This window comes from Tripterygium wilfordii, chromosome 2 (assembly GCF_013401445.1).
Source record: "Tripterygium wilfordii isolate XIE 37 chromosome 2, ASM1340144v1, whole genome shotgun sequence".
NCBI classification, from domain to species: Eukaryota; Viridiplantae; Streptophyta; class Magnoliopsida; order Celastrales; family Celastraceae; genus Tripterygium; species Tripterygium wilfordii.
The window spans coordinates 3235774-3254912 of NC_052233.1; positions in this window are offsets into that span (position 1 = coordinate 3235774).

The window sequence follows — 19139 nt, forward strand, 5'->3', positions numbered from 1 at the left end:
AGTGCAAAATGTTGGTAACTCTATCCATATATTATTGTTTTCTTTATAGGGTGGCAAGCACTATTTTGGGCTTCCATTCTCCCTGTGATTATAAGTGATCCATACTCTTTAACACGAGTTCCGAACTAACAGAAAAACATTTAGAGTCTTAGCTATTCATGTTACCTCTGTTATTGATAATCTTGGCTGGGGAATGATGGCATTCTTACTTATCATTATGTAACCATAAGGAAAAGTCATTGGTAACTCTTTTCATGTCAAATTTGTGGGATTTCCCTATTTCATAATTTGTTGTTGTTGGGTTCAAGATCTTATGCTTTGGAGATGGAGAGCTTAGAGGAGAAGGTCGTCGCTTTGAAAGTGACGGGTCTACTTCAAATATCAGTAATACAAGAAAGCTGAAAGAGATCTAGACTCATTAAGGTCTTTTGAGGAAAGAAGACGGTTCTGTGTCTTCAATTGTTGAAAGAGGCAATTGCTAACAAAAGGTTAAGCAAATGTGTTGGAATAAACGCGCATGCATATACTTAATTAATTAACAGTAGCAATAACAATAACAAATTGTATGCATATACAGTATCATATACCATAACAATAACAAATTGCATGTATAAACAGTATCATATATTGATCAAAACAGTAACACATACAAGAATAAAAACTGGAATTAAAATACCAAAATCGGAATTAGATGAGGGAGCGAGGTACGCTAACGTGAATCTCCTTAAAGTGAATTTGCTCCTGCCTAGTGGTGTCTATCAACTCCGAGCAATCACTTCCTAAGATACAATGCTCCTTTCACCACCTTGTTAGTGACACTCCAAAACAAGTAGTACAGTCGAACCAAGTAAGAATAGCACTCTCAAACTAGAATTTTGGCAGAGTTTCAACAGGGGAGAAAGAAAGGAATTTTGTGGCAACAGAGGGAAAAAGAAAATTTTATGTTTTGTAAAGAGAGTTGTAGGTCTCCTTATATAGGAGCTGAAGCAACCACTTGCCCAGAAAAATTAGAGAGTGGTTGCTGATTTTTTGGGCGCAATCACAATCACTTTCACTTGACTAGGAACTGCGCACTGATATGGTGGGCATGATCCTTGACCCAGTTGTAGCCCATGATTTCGGCCCTAACTTGAGACTAAGTCTCCTGTCCAAATGCAATGTACCTGGATGTTGGGCTTTCTCTTCTATGGGCTTGGGCTTGTAACAAAGTGCAAAATTGGACTGGGCCTAATCACAAGCCCACCACGCGTGACCAAACCGAGTCGAGCCGGACGGACGGCAGCGGCGGCGCGAGCGTGCGTGTGTTTAATCAAAGCCCATAATGTGGAGCCTCTCACTCCTATAAAAGCTTGAGTGCCCTTGGGCCCAAAGTCTTACTTCAACACTTGAGCTTATAAACTACACATCCACATGGTATTTTTCCAATGTGGGATTTTCATACACACACTTATTGCACTATCTTCACCATGCTCATCATGGTCACTTTGGAGTCTTTTTACATTCAATCAATAAATGATTTGGTCACACTAATTGCTCCAATTTATTGTCCTTATAACAAGGATCAATTGCCCATAAATTTCATTCAATAATTATTATTGAGATTTCAATTAATAATGGTCAAACTATAGTTGACCAACATTTTCCAATAATCCCCCCCATTGAATGTGAACAGAAGACTATACTGACACAGGAATACATCTGAGAGTGCAGTAGAATCAATACTGCATCGAGATAGGTAGCTTTTGGCTTTGAACCTTCCCTAGTAAAAATCCATCGGACTTACTTAACTAGTCAGTGGACTGACGCCTTGAACTGCCAGTTGTTTGTGTAAGCCTAGTCAACAGACTTCACACAGCACTGATTCAATTCATAATTGGTTCTCGGTTGTGTTCATTATTTCGGCCATGAACTTCTTGGGTTCAGTGAGTGCTTTAGAAAGTATTCCCTTAAAATACTTTCATAGAGCTGGCCATACTCTTCACTCACATAGGTGATTTCCTATCAGGAGTATCCTCTAATACTCCACTTGTTTATCACAAGATATATGAATCATTAAAAGCATAGCTTAACCTTATACACATATTCTGGCAGCACTTTGTGCATCTTAGGAATGGGTTGGAGTAAAACTCCGTACTGCTCACACTTAAGTTACACTCAACTTGTGTTGTCCTATTGAACCTAGTCCCTGGGATCTCCAATTGCACAGCTTTCAAGCCCATCCTCCTCGAAGCGCAGTCTACTTGCTCTCTACTCAACCCCTTAGTAAACGGATCCGCTAAATTGTCTTTAGACTTCACAAAGTCTATGGAAATTATTCCATTTGAGAGCAACTGCCTAACAGTATTATGTCTAAGACGAATATGTCTAGACTTACCGCTATATATCATATTCTGTGCCCTTGCAATTGCAGCTTGATTATCACAGTGAATGCAAATTGCAGGCATGGGTTTCAGCCATACTGGAATATCCTCTAAAAAGTGACAAAGCCACTCTGCTTCTTCACCAGCTTTATCCAAAGTGATGAACTCCGATTCCATCATTGATCGTGCTATGCACGTCTGTTTTGAGGATTTCCAAGATACCGTCGCACCCCCTAGGGTGAATACATAGCCGCTAGTTGATTTTGACTCCTTGGAATCTGAAATCCAATTAGCATCACTATACCCTTCTAGAACAGCCGGGTATTTACCATAATGCAAAGCATTCTCCTTGGTTTTGTTCAAATATCCTAATACTCTTAATAGAGCTTTCCAATGCTCATGTCCAGGATTGCTTGTGTATTTGCTTAGTTTACTGACAGAGTACGCAATGTCTGGCCTCGTGCAGTTCATAATATACATGAGACTACCTATAACCTGAGAGTATTCTAATTGTTCAATACTGTTACCAGTATTTTTATGTAAGACTAGATGAGGGAGAAGGATTATTAGCATCCTTGATGCCATGTCCTTTAAACCTTTCAATCACTTTCTCAATATAATGTGATTGAGATAATACTAGGCTTTCCGAATTTCTGGAAATTTTAATGCCTAGTATCACATCAGCTTCACCCAAGTCTTTCATATCAAAATTCTTTGATAGCATTTTCTTGGTACTATTGATTATCTCAATGTTACGTCCAAGAATTAGCATATCATCGACGTATAGACAAACGATTACACATTCGTTGTTAACGACTTTGGTGTAAACATATTTGTCACACTCATTGATTTGGAATCCGTTCCGAATCATCACTTGGTCAAATTTCTCATGCTATTGTTTAGGAGCTTGTTTAAGTCCATATAATGACTTGACTAGCCTACACATTTTGTGTTCTTGTCCTTTGACCTTAAACCCTTCAGGTTGTTCCATATAGATCTCCTCATCGAGTTCACCATTCAAGAATGCAGTTTTTACATCCATTTGATGTATCTGTAATTCATATAGCGAGGCTATGGCAATTAGCATCCGAATGGATGTAATTCTCGTGACCGGTGAATAAGTATCAAAGTAGTCTAGACCCTCTTTTTGTCTAAACCCCTTGGCTACAAGCCTTGCTTTATACTTATCTATGGAACCATCAGCTTTATGCTTCTTTTTGAAAATCCATTTACACCCAATTAGTTTATTCCCTGGAGGGAGATCACCCAATTCTCAAGTATGATTACTTAGAATGGATTCTATTTCGCTGTTTACAGCTTCTTTCCAGAATGAAGCGTCTAGAGTTGACATCGCCTCATTGAATGTCTGGGCTCACTATCTATCATATATGTTAGATAGTCTGAACCAAAGGATTTGGAGTTTTTTGATCTCTTGCTCCTTTTTGGTTCTATTTCATCAGCTTCTTGATTCTCATTCTCAGAATTCGATTCTCTAACCCTTTTCTGAGAGGTTTCTGTATTTTTATAAGGAAATGTTTCCTCAAAAAATTCAGCATCTCTTGTTTCCATGATTGTATTAACATGGATGTCATCAATTTCATATTTGTGTACCAAAAATCTGAATGCACTACTATTTTGTGCATAGCCTATAAATATGCAATCAACTATCTTAGGTCCAAGTTTAACCTGCTTTGGTGGAGGTACTGCCACCTTAGCAAGACACCCCCACACTTTCAAGTATTTGAAAGAAGGTGTTCTTCCTTTCCACATTTCATATGGAATAAGAATATAATTAGCAGTTAAAACTGCTTCCCCCCACAAGTTTTGAGGTAAACCAGAACTTATTAACATGGCATTAACCATCTCATTTAATGTTCTATTTTTTCTTTCAGCAATCCCATTTTGCTGAGGAGTGTATGGTGCAGTAGTTTGATGGATTATTCCAAAATTTGCACATAACTTATCAAATGAGGCAGATTCATATTCTCCACCTCTATCGGACCTAAGAGATTTGATCTTTTTATCAAGTTGAGTTTCTACCTCATTTTTATACTTGATAAAAGTGTCCAAAGCTTCATTTTTGCTAGCTAATAAATAGACATAGCAAAACCGAGTACAATCATCTATGAAAGTGATGAAGTATTTCTTTCCACCTCTACCTTGAATAAATTTCAAATCACATAAATCACTATGGATTAATGCTATAGGCTCAATGCTTCTTTCAATATTGAAAAGGGTTTCTTGGCAAACTTTTCTTCAACACAAGTTTCACATTTGTGATTGACATCCAAATTGAATTTGGGAATTAAACCTAAGTTTGCCAATTTCCACATTGTACCATAGTTTACATGTCCTAATCTATCATGCCATAGAAAAGGAGACACAACCATGCAAGCTGAAGGCTATTCTTTATTAATAATAGTCTTTGGGTACAAGAATTTAGACTTTTCATCTATTATAGCATAGTTGGCTTTAAAAAGCTCATCAGCTATTCTTGTCCTTGTTAGGACGCTTCCTGCAATCTTTGGTCCTATGTCCAGGTTTGTCGCAGACAAAGCAGGTGCCCTGGAACTTGTTGGTTTGCTCTTTAGGCTTCCCTTTGGTCTGGTGCTCCCTTTTTTCTCTTCCAATGCTTGGGCTTGGAAGCTTCCACCATGTGGGCCTTAGGATTTCTTGGAAGAGCTACCTTCTTCCTGTTGTCCTCAATTCTCAGGCGGATTGTCAAGTCCTCCATGTTCATCTCCTTGCGTTTGTGCTTCAAGTAATTGTTGAAATCAGCCCAGCTAGGGAGGTAGCTTATCAATGACTGCCGCCACTTGGAATGGCTCACATATAGACATTCCCTCAGCCAGTATCTCATGTACAATGATGTGGAATTCTTCAACTTGGGTGATGACAGACTTGCCATCCACCATGTTGAAGTCAAGATATTTGTCCACCACAAATTTCTTGGTACCAGCATCCTCAGTTTTGTACTTCTTTTCAAGAGAGTCCCAAAGCACTTTGACTGAAGAGATGTTGGAGTAAACATTGTACAGGTCATCAATTAATCCATTAAGGATATAGTTCCTGCACAGATATTCATTATCCTTCCAAAACTGGACTGCTGCTATAGTCATTCTGTCTTTCTCTCCTGGTGACAGAATTGGACACACCTCCTGGAGGTACTTGGCAAGATTCAATGTGGTCAAATAAAACCGCATCTTTTGTTGCAATCGCTTAAAGTCCTTGCCGATAAATTTTTTCGACTTTTTAGCAGGAACCATTACACAGCCAACTAGAGGAGTCACGGTCCTCTCATAAGCATAAGCTAGAGCAACAGGCTCAACAGGAGCAGTCTTAGGCTCGCCTTCGTTAGGAGCAGTCATACCTCCAATAGGAGCAGTCAAACCACCTGAGTTGTTCAAACCACTAGGCCTTTTTTCGTCACCTCCAGGAAGGACGGTGGATTTCTCTGTGTTTTGATTTTGAGCCTTTTTTTTTGTACACAAATCAAAGCGTAGTATAAGTAACACAAATAAATCAAAGATATAATAGCACAGAATCAACACAGAAATTAAAAGTCACAAAACGCTTTGTCGGCTTTCTAAATTAGAGACTAACAACTTTAGCAACCAGATCATTCCCAGGTAAGAGGGGGCCTTCCGTATAATACGACGCATAATTAAATAACCTCTTTCCTAGACAGAACTTTCTAGACATTGTTTAATCATTGTAAATCGCTAAAAAAGATTACCAAAATATTTATCAAAGAAATTTCAAATTTTCAAAACCGGTTACCCAAATTATATTACAGCACGCAAGTTCAATATATATGTAAAAAATAGTGAACAAGAATTGATCAATAATAACAATTAATGCACCGAATCAACAACTGTAGTTTGATAAAGCAACAATATTCATGTACGTACATGTATTGATAATGCAATCATATCAAAAGTACATAATACTTATATAGAAATTTATTGATTCAGTAGTTGATACTTCTATATTAGACAAATGCTCATGCAAGTAATTTCAAATAGCAGTTGATATCCACGTACAGGTAATGATAGACAGATGCAAAGTTCACTCAATATGCACGTACAAGTAATGAGCATGCAGTCAATATGCATGTACACTTAACAAACTTTTAAGCATATAGATAGAATTCAATAGCTAAGAATACAACATGCAAATTATTCCAATTGAAAAAAATCCAGCATGCGCAATTATTGTAGGTTTAAGAAACAAAATTCACTTTAAGATTGTTGGAATAAACGCACATGCATATACTTAATTAATTAACAGTAGCAATAACAATAACAAATTGTATGCATATACAATATCATATATTGATCAAAACAGTATCATATACCATAACAATAACAAATTACATGCATAAACAATATCATATATTGATCAAAACAGTATCACATGCAAGAATAAAAACTGGAATTAAAATACCAAAACCGGAATTAGATGAGGGAGCGAGGTACGCTAACGCGAATCTCCTTAAAGTGAATTTGCTCCTGCCTAGTGGTGTCTTGCAACTCCGAGCAATCACCTCCCGAGATACAACGCTCCTTTCACCACCTTGTTAGTGACACTCCAAAACAGGTAGTACAGTCAAACCAAGTAAGAATAGCACTCTCAAACTAGAATTTTGGTAGAGTTTCAACAGGGGAGAAAGAAAGGAATTTCGTGGCAATAGAGGGAAAAAGAGAATTTCGTGTTTTGTAAAGGGAGCTGCAGGTCTCCTTATATAGGAGCTGAAGCAACCAGTTGCCCAGAAAAATCAGAGAGTGGTTGCTGATTTTCTGGACACAATCACAATCACAATCACTTGACCAGGAACTACCCACTGATATGGTGGGCATTAGGGGTGTTCATCGGGTTTCAAAACCCGGACCGACCTGGTGACCCGGACCGACCCGGGGTTTATCGGGCAAGCCCGAAACACATTTTATCGGTCCGGGCCAAACCCGACCCGAAGAACTCATAATAGGACCGGGTTCCGGGTCATTTTTTTGGTAAATTTCGGGCTATCGGGTCACCCGATAACCCGATTAAAAAATATTAAATTATTAGAGATAGAGTTACATGCTTGTTGCTTTGTGATTTGTGCTTTTAAAGAATATCTTTTTGTTCCTCTATCTGATTTGTCCGATGTGGGATACATGCACTAACAGTGCAGCCTTCCTTAGCACTATGCAGCCTTAGCCTAATTTTGATTTTATATATTACTAAATGCTAATATTAATTTACTTTTACAATTACCCCCATTTAGTCATTTACACCTTTACAGCCTAGGTCACTACCACTGCAACAACGGCGCCGACAACGAAGATTATCCATTTAGTCACTACTATTGCAACCCACCGACGCCGACGTCGTCTTTGCCGTTGCTTCGGTCTCAAAGATTTTTTGAATCTTTAGGATCGTTGGGATTTGGCATTCGAGTCCCAATGATGATATCCAGAAGTAACAACTGAGGACGAAGTAGAAGATTAAGGTTATGGGATGTCATGACTGAAGTCTGAAACCCAGGAATGGAGAAACAGCTAAAGCAGAAACTGGGTTTTCTGGTCTTGGATTTGGCACTGTTAATGATATCGGGTCACCCGAAACCCGGTCTGATAAACCCGGTAACCCGATGACCCGAAACCCGATAACCCGATAATTTTTAACAGGGTTATCGGACCGGGTCTTCACTTCTAAAAAAATATCGGGTCGGGTCAGACCCGGTCCGATAACCCGGAACCCGACCCGATATTCACCCCTAGTGGGCATGATCCTTGACCCAGTTGCAGCCCATGATTTCGGGCCTAACTTGAGACTAAGTCTCCTGTCCAAATGCAATGTACCTAGATGTTGGGCTTTCTCTTCTATGGGCTTGGGCTTGTAACAAAGTGCAAAATTGGACTAGGCCTAATCAAAGCCCATAATGTGGAGCCTCTCACTCCTACAAAAGCTTGGGTGCCCTTGGGAGCTTGGGTGCCCTTGGGCTCAAAGTCTTACTTCAACACTTGAGCTTATAAACTACACATCCACATGGTATTTTTCCAATGTGGGATTTTCATACACACACTTATTGCACACTTATTGCACTATCTTCACCATGCTCACCATGGTCACTTTGAAGTCTTTTTACATTCAACCAATAAATGATTTTGTCACACTAATTGCTCCAATTTATTATCTTTATAACAAGGATCAATTGTCCATAAATTTCATTCAATAATTATTATAAATTTCAATTAATAATGGTCAAACTATAGTTGAAAGAGGCAATTGCTAACAAAAGGTTAAGCAAATGCACTACTGCAAAATCAATAGTCCTTATCACAAAAGTCGTGAATGGGTGTCAATCATAGGATAAGATGAGAATGCACTATTGACATAGAGACATTCAAGTTTTATCATTGTCTTTATTCACATGTGTTGGGGTTACAAATTATTATTAACTTTTTGATCCAATGCAATTTCTACTTAAATATGAACCGATAAATATTCATACATCTTTCCATCCAATGTATTTTGCATTAGAAAAAAAATTTCATATAACAAAAACTTTCAGAATAATGCAACTCATGTGTTTAACTTCTATACATGTATGTGGTTTATGGTATAATGAAATTTTGAATTATCGAAATAAGAAAATACTTTGTAAGCTTTATCGGGATTATCTGCTAGAATGAGATATGTAGCTTTGCATGGTATTCTGTACCAATTACTTGATGGAAAGGTGATGTTGATACTGATTAAATTGGTATTGTATAATATTCTAAAGCAAACAGAATACCACACTTTTTCGAAATCTGCTTTATGTGTTGATTCTTTTGTGATCAAGCATTTTAGTGAAATAATAAAAATAATTATTATATTCATGCATTGCACGAGTCCAAACACTAGTAAGACTATTAAATTGTACATTTTTTCGTTATATAAAGATTTTAAAGGCTATCATGATCATCACTAAAATAAATGTGATCATTGATGAAGATTTCCATTTCAAAGAAAATAAACAAATTTGGAAAAAATATGAATTTAATGTGAAAATTCAAGAGAATTTAAGAGAAAATTTAAGAGAATTTCTATCACGCACGTCACCAAAAATATTACAACAATACTCGTGTTAACATCCTAATTTTTTTGTCAATTTAATGTGATTAATTCTGTTACCTTTTAAAAACTATTAAAGTGTTTGTTTATAAACAAAAAAACGTTATGCAACTATTTCTCTTTATTGAATATTTAATTTCACATAAATATTTCGTGGTTGAACAAATTATACTAGCTGAATTACTTGCTTTTCCCATGAATAAATGCTGCATTTCTTTTTCTTTTATAATCACACCAAACTGAGACTAGGTTAAGCTCTATGTCTTTGGCCGGCTCTCTCTGCCCCACAATCTGCTAAGATCTTAAGCTCCATTATCGACGACTCTCCGGAAATCTCTTTTGGGATTCTATGATCAGGTACACGTGGTTATCACTACTAACCCATAACCTCAATTTAATTGTGCATGGAATTGTATACTCCAATACCTAAGTTAAGGCTCCGGATGTCCTGCTAGGTGTACTTATAACATAGTTAAGCAATAACTGGTGATCGGTCTCCGATAAAAGACTGGTAGAGGATCATGGTAGGACTAAAGAAAAGTTTTAATATCGAGATTTGAGATACTCGTAATTGGTTTAAATGCATTTATTTTATTGAAATAATTACATTGGGTTTGAGCATACCTTGATGACATATTATATCATTTGTTGGCAGGCATCATTTGTGGATCATCGTATCCGGTTTATCTTTGTCGTTTTTGAATTCTACTTTAGTTCCCTTTCCGACATAGGTCGTTAGCTTTCTATAACCTACTGGGCCACTTTTTGGCACTTTTCATGTTAGGGATTGGTTCGACAGGTTGGTACCATTGCTACGTAATGTTGCGCCACATCCGTCGTTCAATCCCGAAATATTTTTGTCATTTCCTCCGTCCTCTTTCCATGTGAAAATTGGGCGTGACAAGACAGGAGCCAAATCATAAACAGGAAAAACAAATTGTGTCGTTTAGGCAACAATATTAAACAAAAAAGAAAGATGGGCTTGGATGCCCATAATAAACAATAGGGGAGCTTTAGTCACACCCCGATTTTTACTAAATACACCCCTTGTTAATAGTAACCCATAAAAACTCTAAACTTTTATAAATACACCCAAACTACATAAATCTAAGACATTTTACAAACACACCCTGTAATCAGATCTGCCATTGCGGGCCATATTATCATATATTGGGGCCATTCTCGAGTTGAAGCTTGTTAGAAACGTGAAATTTCAACTCGTAGTTATCCCAGAGTCGGTATCTGAGACCAAAATCATCCAAAAATGGCTTGTTTGGGATCAAACTTAGGTCATCAATTTTCGACAGCGTCTTCATCGGAAAATGGGTGGAATGGAAGTGTCTTGCCACGAGGAGTCCAAAGGTGGTGTCGGTTTCCTCCAACAGTGGCCAGATTGTCCGGATCGGACGACTTTTCTTGTGGTGGCCATAGACTTTCGAATATGATGTCGGCGATTACGGTGGATGAAACTCATCGGGCTTGGTCGGGTTTAGTTCGTGGTGGCTTGGGCTTCAATTTGGTGGTAGTGGTTACCGAATTGGTGTTTGGACGGCGACGACACCATGGTTGGCTGTGGGTGCTCGTGAGGAAGAAGAAAGAGATAGTGAGGGGTGGGGTGTAAAGAGCATGTCTTCAAAAAAGACAAAGTCAAAGCAAAGTCAACAAAGTCGGGTTACACTTAATAAAAACTGGGGTGTGACTAAAGCTCCCCTAAACAATATGATAAAGAACTAAATAAACCCAATAATGAAACAATAAGACTTGAAGCCCATGAGCCCAAATAACTAGGGCTGCACCAATTGCTTAAAGAAAAACAAACTCTAGAGACTTCGAGATATCAAAGATGGAGACCAAAACCATCTCAATGTCTAACAGCCCCTAAGTTGAGAATGTTCTACTTAATTGATCATGTTGAACTTGTTGGAGATGGCTTAAAGACGATAATCTGGAACACCGTTCATCAGAATATCTCCGAGCCGCGCATCTATCTTGAGGTATGTTAACCTTAATAATCCTTCTTAAATCTTGTTGCGAGTGAAATGTAAGTCCAGTTCAATGTGCTTAGTCCTCTCATGGAAGAATGGGTTATTGGCGGTGTGAATCGCTATTTGATTGTCGCTGTGAAGAGTCATGTGATAAGTCTGAACCTGCATTTTGTTAGTGCTAGCATATAAAAGGCCTTTATTCATAGTTTCTTTGGACAATAGGTTTTGTCATGAATTGACTTAAGCTATTCATTGCATATGTAATGTATGGCCTTGTTAAGGTCAAGTACATCAGTTTTCCTATAATCCTCCTATAATGTAAAGGTTCCTCTAATAACTCACCATAATTTTCAATAAGTTTAACATTCACATCAGTGGGAGATGGCTAATTTTAACATTAAATAAATTTGTGTCGTTTATTAAATCCATTGTATATTTTCTTTGACAAACAATCAAATCATTTTTGCTTATGTTAATTTCAAATCCTAGAAAGTATCTAAGTTCTCCTAGGTCTTTGATCTTAAAACAATTTGTATGTATTTCCAAACAGTCTTTATGAATTCTATATTATTTCCTCCTAGGGCCATGTAATCCACATAAAGTAATAACATGATGAACTTAGAGTCCTTGTGATAGAAAAATAATGAATAGTCAGGCTTACTTTGAATAAAATCAAAGTTTAATAAAGCGCTTTTGCACTTCTCATTCCATTGTATTGAAGCTTGCTTCAATCCATAAATAAATTTGTTTAACTTACATACTAATTTGTTATTTTCTTTCTCAAAACCTTATGGAATTTTTATATATACCTCTTCTTCTGGATCTCCATTTAGAAAAGCATTGTGAACATCCAAATGATGGATATACCAGCTGTGCATGCTGGCCAATGCCAAGAAAATCCTCACAGTGGTTATTTTAACCACTGGAGCAAAGTCTCCTTATAATTCACCCTTCAGCTTGATTAAAACCCTGTGTAACTAACCTAGCTTTGTCTCTTTCAACTATACCATCTAAATTATATTATATTTTTAAAAAATATATTTACATCTTATGGCTTTTCTTCTCTCTGGTAAACTAGTTAGAGTCCAAGTATCATTATTTTTTAGAGTTTGCATCTCTAAATTCATAGCATCATTCCAATATTTATCTTTCAAAGCTTCTGTGTAATTTCCAGGCTCATTGTGAACATATATATAGCAGCAGAAAAATGTTGATAAGGTGTATGAAAAATGCTTTGTGATGCAAAATGTTGAGCAGATGATATGTCACACACATAATCATGGAAATGTAGATTTCATGATTTTGAATGTCTATTAGTCTATATCCTTTTTTTTCCAAGAGAATATCCAAGGAAAAAACTAGGTCTGGTTTTGGGTTCAAATTTTAAACCCTGTGATTTGTTATTTTTTGCTAAACAGTAGCAACCAAAGGTTTTAAAACTTGAGTAGTCTACTTGTTTTCCATGGAGTATTTCATATGGGCATTTGTTGTCCAACACCCTATTAGGCAATCTATTTATAAGAAAAACACTAATTTGAATGCAAAATGACCATAAGTTTTCTAGAACACTACTTTGTATCATGAGAGTCCTAGCTACAATCAAGATATGCTAATGTTTCCTTTCCACCACTTCATTTTGTTATGGAGTGTATGGACAAGAGGTTTGATGTTGAATTCCTTTTGTTAAGAAGAATTCATACATTTTAAACTCTAGCCCATTGTCTGATCTAATTATTTTTACCCTTTTATCAAACTGATTTTTAACAAAGTTCACAAATCCTTGAATATAAGACCTGGTTTGACCTTTTGAGTGCATAAGATACACCAAAGTCATCCTGAAAAGTCATCAACTACAATTAGGAAATATTTATGTCCATCAATTGATGTCATAGAGTTGGGTCCCCAAATATCCATGTGCACTAATTCAAAATACTCATTGGTTGTGGTTTCACTAATTCCAAAATATTTTCTTTTCAATTTTCCCATTGAACATTCCTTACATTGATCCAAAACACTACTGAAACGATTATGAATCAGTATGGATACATTCTTGGAAGGGTGCCCAAGCCTTCTATGCCAAACCTTATGGCTAATTACAGAGTTAACAAAATAGGAATTCTTCAAGCTTTCACTTCATTCTTTATGAAATAGATATAAGTTTTTATGCACCTTCCCCAAGCCAATCTCCTCATAATTACCATGTCCTACATGTCACATCTTTCTTTTGTAAATATAATTGAGTATCATATTAAAAGAAAAAGTAGGAACACATAATACCTTTTGATTAATTTTACTTCTCCTATGTGATATATTTTATGTTTTTCATCATTTGGTAAAGTCACATATGCTTCATGCACAGTATGACATGATGTAAATAATGAGGAATGATATATGACATTATCAGTGAGTCCACCGTCAATGAGCCACTTATGCAAGTATTTTGAACAATTATTTAAATTGTTACATGTGGCTGAATGATGTAGGAGCAATTGATGAAGTAGATGATGCGGTGTTATACTATTTGGAAAAGCTTGATCGTGTGAAGACTCACGGGCAAGACAAGTTTTAGCTATTGAAGTGGTGTTTTAGTTTAGCATATTATGTTTGTTGTTTTATTTTATTAGCTTGGATATTTTAGTCTTCAAAAATGTTAGGGATCTCAATAAAAGGGATCCCAGTTATTCCAGTATTGAATCTTGTCCATTGATTGATGTAAGTGTAGGGGCCCACAAAACTTGGTGATTAAATGAGAGAGTGACACATCCTTTATTAGGATAACTAGGATAACAATTCGCGAAGGTTTTACGATCAGTTTTTGATATTGAATTAATAATAGCTGCATATAGCGTTGCTGAGTTTTCCCACATCTTTACTTGTTGAGAAAGTTAAGCTAGTGGAAGAGTTGGTTGTCTTTGTGTATCTGGATTTCTACGTCTTGAATCTTGCACTACATCAGTTGGTATCTGATATGGATTTAATTGCAAGCGCACAAATCGCACAAGTAATATAAAGATGAGTAAATTATCGTTTCCACTAGGGATGTGTTGGCAAAAGAAATCAATGTCAAACAAGCTACAATTATGTAAATTGGAGAAAATGATTAGCGATTGGTTTTTGATTTTTACTAAACTAATTAAAAAGAACAAAAACAAATCAAACACAAATATGAAATCAAGGATGGAAAGCACTAGGGTACTTAACTTCACCTCACCTATCCAATTCAATTCCCTTGATTCCTTAATCCCTAATTCATCTCTCAATAATGACAATCGATTTCCCAACCTATTCAATGTTCTATTCCTAGATACATCAAACGTATTTTCAATATAAATCCCTGTTATTCCTAACAATCGGATTAATATATCAAAAATCCATTACGAACTATAGAAATCATTTAGCGATTGCATAAGTCACAAACCTATATTCCTATGGTTCATGCATCCTATGTCATCTATGGCTTGAGGCAAACCCTAGATATCTCCTTCCGGTCTCAATCTAGGCAGCAAATCAATTGAATGATGGCCAAACACTCAAAAGCATTAATCACACCCATAGACAATCAAGAGAGAAAGAGAAATCAAGAAATAAGGAAATCAAGTTTATTGAATCTTCAAGGTTTGGTTACATTAAGACCCTAGTAGGAAATCTAGCCACTCATGGAAGCAAAATACATCATTAAACAAAGGAAATCAACCATAGAAACTAGGATAGAAAAGGAGAGAGGAAACCCCCTTGTAGATCCTCTTCTTCTCCAAGCTCCAAGGTGGCCTCCAAGCTCTCCAATGGAGGTAGCACGAAATCCAGCTCCCCAGCCTCCAAGCTCTCCCCCAAAACCCTATCTTATGCCCTTTTATACTTCTTCAAACTCTTATGTCGTTTCCAAAACAAGTTGGGGTCGTTTTGGCTTAGAAACACGTGAATTCGGGTCTTTTCCGCGAAACTGCGCAGTGCTGTGAATAGTACTCCGATCGATCGGGAATAGTCCGATCGATCGGAAATACAATCTGTCTCGATGATATTTTTAGGTGTTTTGGCAGGTCCGATCGATCGGGAATATGGCCGATCGATCGGAAATTAGTCCTGAGATCCAAGTCTTCATTTTACACTCTTTTCCTCCCTTTCTTGCCTTGACACCTACAATATGCAAATATAGTTTTCTTAGGCAATATTAACTCTTAATCAACTCAAAATGCAATGAACTTATGTGTAAAGGATGCACAAATGTATGTATATATTTGACACATCAGTATCGGAGCACCATGATTCGAGAAAAAGGTCGTGGTGGTAGGAGAGTAGCGTTGGAGGAGATTTATGAATGTGATGAAATGGCACAAGAGGAACAACTGAATTTACGGTTACGACGGATGGAGGAAAATTGGTTTTTGCTTGATGAACGACTAGATGTCATAACCGATCAGTTGGCAGCACTTTCAATGGCCCAAAACCAAGCTGGACCACAAAATACTGGTATTGGTGTTCACGATGGTGACCACGGGGATGATTACAGTGAAGGAGAAACGCTGGCGAACCCGTTTGTGGAGGGCAATGACAGACATGGTTGCTAAATTCAACGTGAACATGACGAGTTGTTGGATTGGATTGTCATGGTAGAAGAAATTTTGGACTTCAAAGAAGTTTGGAAGGATTGTCGGGTTCCTTTGGTAGCGGCACGGTTTAGAGGACGTGCAGCTGCATGGTGGCAACAATTGAAACAGCGTAGGACGCATCAGGGCAAAGCAAAGATTACTAATTGGCGCAAGCTAATTAAAAACATGAAAAATACCTTTTTACCGTACAACTATGAATATACCAACAGCTCTAAAATCTCCGCCAATGATCTCACACTATTGATGAATATACCACAGAATTTTATCGCTTGACCACGCACGTCGATATCCATGAATTCGAAGATTTATTGGTGTCTCGATACATCAGGGGAATGTGGCAACAGTTTCAGGTTTCGCTATATTTTTTGGACATTATGACCATGTTAGAAGCACACCAGAAAGCCTTGCACCTAGAAAAAGCCATGTCTCGCCGCACCTGGGTTATGGATATCAGCGTTAACAATAAGAGCATTACCTCTAGTAGTACAATGCCCTCACGCAAGAACAATTCACAACCTATGTCGAGCAAAGGCTCGTCGAGTGTTCTGCAAAAAAAGGGAGCAGTTTCTCAAATTTGATGTTTCAAGTGTGGAGAGCAACGTCACCGCGTGGCTGATTTTCGGAAGGGAGATAAATTTGGTAACGGGTTGTTTGTCGAATATGAGGAAACCATGACAGATCAGGAATTTCATTGTGATGAAGACCCAATTTATGATGTTGAAGCACCATATGATAAGGAACATGTCTGTGGAGACGAAGGACTTATAATGATGTTGTGGAGGTTGTTTCTCTCACCCCGAGATGAAAGTAGGGACTACTGGTTATGCAGCAATATTTTCAATCCACGTGCACCATTCAAGGCAAGGTATGTCAGCTTATTATTGACTTGGGAAGCTTCGAGAATGTAGTTACAGATGAGGTAATCAACTAACTAGGATTGGCGATAGAAAAACACCCAACGCCATACAAGCTATCATGGCTTAAAAAGGGTATCGAAGTGACTGTTTCTAAATGTTGCCTGGTTCCATTTTCAATGGGCTCGCAGTATCTGGATAAGATTTGGTGTGATGTAGTAGTCATGGATGCGTGTCATCTCCTTTTGGGCCAACCTTGGCAATACGATCGCAACGTTTCCCATGATGGAAGATTGAATACACATAGCTTTCACTACAACAAAAAACCTCATTGGCAACAATAATATTCGTTGTTTATAATCCTGATTTTCGTTGCCAATAAATCGAAGGCGTCAAAAAATTTGCGTTGCCACATTTGTTGTTTATGCCGCGTGTTCTTTGCTCGTTGGCAACGAAAAGTTGAGTCGTTATCCACCACGGATATTAACAACGAAGTGGTAGTTGTTGCCAGTACAAGCATTGGCAACGATAATTATTTTGTTGCCTTTATATGCATTAACAACGAGTAATTAGTCGTTGCCTATATAAGTATTGACAACGACAATTGTCTCATTGCCTATACATGCATTGACAACTAAAATTGAGTCGTTGTCCGTAGAAGTATTGACAACGAAATATAAATCATTGCCATATATGTATTTCCAATTAAATATTTTGTTCTCAATAATATTTTGTTAACCACAATTTTTTTGTTGTTAATACTTATTTTAATTTTTTTAAAAATTTAACTCTTTAAAATTTTATATAATATATTATAATATTTTTAAACTGCAAAAGATAGTAAACCTCAAACAATCATCAAATAACGTTCACATACGAGTACATTTGAAAGTTTACTCCATAACAAGAAGAAGTGTATCACCATTACTTAATTAAAAAGTTCTACCACACTTCAATCTGAGTACATGCTTAATCTCAAAAATCTGCTCCAAAGTTATCACCTCCACAAAATAGTCCAAAATAGTTAAGGCACTCCACTAATCCTTGTACCTGCATAATAAAAGATCTCCAATGCTTAGAACTTACATCCATAAAAGGGCAAATCACATAGAAAAGAACCAGTCTTCACTAAGATTAAAAAATGCAGCCAAAGTAATAAATTGGGGACATGTTAAAACCATGTCAATTATATACACGATCTGAAAAGCTTGTAGAAATGTCATCTCTCTAAGTATAGACTATATGGAGTATAACAATTTCTTGATGCTTAGGGCCTAATGAACTTTCAATCATCTTCTGTTTCAAAAGAGCTTCCACCTTACTTATTATCTTCACATTCTTTGAAATCATAAAATCATCACCGACAACGAGAAAAAAGGAGGAATTCGATAATTAAATCCTCAATATTGAGAAAGATTTACCTCTAATCTGAATGAGAATGTCCGGGAGAAGAATAATCTGGAATTCCAAGCTTCTTCATCATAATATTGACTTGGTTTTGAAGGGCGCTTTGGTTCTTAAGCATTTCATCCATCTTTTGATGATGGTCTGCCTCCATTTCATCCATCCTCTTTTGCATCTTTTCATTCCTCTCCTCTGCAATTCTTACCTTCTCCTCTTCCCTTCGTAGTAGCTCATCCCATTGATCTCGTGAACGACCACCATTCTTTGGCCTTGGTAATTGTTGTGTTCCATGTCCCAACCCACTTATGTAATGCATATTCCGTCCAAGAACTTGGTCAGCAGCTTCATCATAGGTTAAAGGTTGGCTTTGCAACTCCTCATCCAGTCCCGAATCATCAAGTGATGGAGTTGTAAGCCGTATCATTTCTTCCTACAATTTAACCCATGTGTCAAAAATAGTTCACAAAAACAAAAGTATGTAATATAACTTCATAAGAGTATAATTACATATCTCTCCTTGGCTTTCGGATGAACCCATTCTTTAGTAGAAGGGTGAATACGTGTCTCCTTATAAAACTCTACCCTATTAGGTTTCTCTCCTGTTTCAGGATTTCTCTGCATAAATTCAAAGGCCAAAAGAACAATAATTAACAACCATTGTAAATTTTAAAATTGAAATCACATATAACTTTGAAATTCATGCATCTCACCAACTTGTACATCTTCACAGTAAACGAAGTGGGTCCCATTCCATGAGGAATTTCTGAGCAACTCTTATTTTTCTTGTTAACTTCACTTCTAGCCTATTATATTTGGTAAATAGAA